Source organism: Heterodontus francisci, unplaced genomic scaffold, assembly GCF_036365525.1.
Source record: "Heterodontus francisci isolate sHetFra1 unplaced genomic scaffold, sHetFra1.hap1 HAP1_SCAFFOLD_242, whole genome shotgun sequence".
In the NCBI taxonomy this organism is placed as follows: Eukaryota; Metazoa; Chordata; class Chondrichthyes; order Heterodontiformes; family Heterodontidae; genus Heterodontus; species Heterodontus francisci.
This window is the reverse complement of record NW_027142053.1, coordinates 793,611-795,950: the sequence shown is the minus strand read 5'-3', so window position 1 is coordinate 795,950 and position 2,340 is coordinate 793,611. Positions and strand designations below refer to the sequence as shown.

The window sequence follows — 2,340 nt, the reverse complement described above, 5'->3', positions numbered from 1 at the left end:
AGGGACTTTAAATGTTGGTTAAGGTAAAAAGGGAACTTTTAAAATTTCCACCTGTGTGTTTATGCTTTACTTCATGATTAGTTAAAACGTGTTCTATAAGAAACTGATAATTTTGTTGTTCATTAAGTGTCTTCTATTCTGGGAAAAATAGAGCATCTGATTGACTGTATCAGTAAGTGGGAAAAGTTAAAATTTTCGTTGTGACCTGTGGAGAAGTGGGATGAGAATGAATAGTAACCACCTCAGATTTCAATTGCAAGGGCACTTCCGATCTGGCTCTGTAGCTTAGTTGGTTAAAATACCTGTCTTGTAAACAGGAGATCCTGGGTTCGATTCCCAGCAGAGTCTTATTTCGTATTTGCAATATGCTTGAGAAGTTTCCGTTTCAACATTTATGTCTGTGTCTTGTGAACTTTAACTTTGAATTCAAATTACATAATGAATTTCATTCACAGGAGAAAACAGCCTTTGTGAAGGATGTGAGTTTGGAATGGCTCTTCCTCCTCGTACAGAAATTCAGTGCTGATATTTCAAAGGCAACTTCTTTGATACAAATTTGTTCACAGTTGCATTCGACCTGGAAAATAAGCTCGACCTTAATCTCACTGAAGGAAAGTGTGACCGTGTTGTATGTTTCAAAGTGTGTGTGTCATTATGTGTTGCTTGTAATTGAGACTGGGACACGACACAAGTGGGAGGGTTGATCTGAGGTTTGGAATATTTCTCAGTCAGGAGCAAGAAAAATCAAAGGAACCAAATAAGAAAACCATTGTCTCATGTGGTTACCGAGAAACGGTGAGGAGATATTAAACTTTGTTCTATTCAAAACAGCTGTGAACTTTGACCTTTCCTGCCTTTTCTCAACAGTATGTGAAGTGTCTCGGTAACAATGTTCAGTGTTGAGGAGAGTGGGGTCTGGGTGAACAGCTGCTGAGTGTGACAGGGTCAAGACTGGATGCAGGAAGTTCTCTGACAGTCTCTCTCTCTCGCTGATGGGTTTGAGTTGATTTTCAACTGGGAGCAGCTGGTTTTTCGATAAATGAAGGAAGTTCCCTCTGACCATTTTTTTCTGACAGACAGTGTAGGATAAGGATGTAAAGGGTTAATGCTGAAGACAGTGGGATCAACCCCTCCCACTGTCAGAGTGATGATGTAACAGTCAAAAGAGATGAGGTTTGGGAGAAGAGAGAGCAGCACCAAGGATGCTAGCTTAGGAGGCTTGATGAGTGTGTATATAGTATTGTGTAAATTAGAGTTATTAGTTCTTTCAGCTGGAAATGTGGCCAGAAAATATTGATAAAGTCACAATTTTATAATTCAGGAGTCGGAACACAGATATTAACTCCAAGTGACAGTTCTGGGTTCATTTAACAAAAGTAGAGAATAATATTACTCACTGCTTGAAATCCCCCAGTGAGGAGACAGTTAAACAGATGATCTGTTGGGGCATCCTTCGATCCAAGGTTTCGACAGCATTTAATCTCCCTTTCTGGTGAAATTCACTGTTATTTGCAACTTTTTTTATCCATCTTTGATGGGTGAGTGAAAAAACTGAAAAAAGTGAACAGTTCCATCCTTTCTTTTCTTTCTTCTTCCCTTCTTTCCATCAGTTTCTCTTTTCTGTCCCAGATCAATGAGAATCCCAATTTAATCTGCTGTTTTATCCATTCCAATCAGAATTCAACATTCCAATCAAATCTATTTGTTATTGCACAGTGTCTCTCCATGTGTTTTATTCTGCTGTATTCTCTCACAGTCTGATTGATGATCAATGTTACATCTCACTCTCTGTTCTGGTGAAGATCAGAAGCAGTAATATCTGTTTGCACCACCCACCAAGTCGGCTTGAGGCTGTGCCTCGCTGATCATGTGGAGTTAGGAACATAGGAACATAGGAGCAGGAGTCGGCCATTCAGCCCTTCGAGCCTGCCCCACCATTCAATATGATCATGGCTGATCGTCCACTTCAATGCCCTTTTCCCCACACTTTCCTCATATTCCCTGATGTCATTTGTATTTAGAAATCTGTCAATCTCTTCTTTAAACATACTCAATGACTGAGCTTCCACAGCCCTCTGGGGTAGAGAATTCCAAAGATTCACAAACCTCTGATTAAAGACATTTCTCCTCATCTCTGTCCTAAGCGGCTACTCCCTTATTTTGAAATTCCTTCCCTTGGTTCTCGACTCCCCAACCAGGGATCTTAGCTGCATCTACCCTGACTGTCGTTTAAGTATTTTGTAGGTTTCAATGAGATCACCTCCCATTCTTCGAATCTCGAGAGAATACAGCCCCAGTTTCTCCAACCTTTCTTCATACAACAGTCCTACCATCCCTGGA

General features: G+C 40.5%; 1 non-coding gene across 1 annotated transcript; it reads left to right on the top strand.

The window, feature by feature from the left end:
• The first annotated feature begins 274 nt into the window (after positions 1 to 274).
• Positions 275 to 348, top strand: trnat-ugu (transfer RNA threonine (anticodon UGU)). Its single transcript has one exon. It is a non-coding gene; the product is annotated as a tRNA-Thr (tRNA).
• The last annotated feature ends 1,992 nt before the right edge of the window (positions 349 to 2,340 follow it).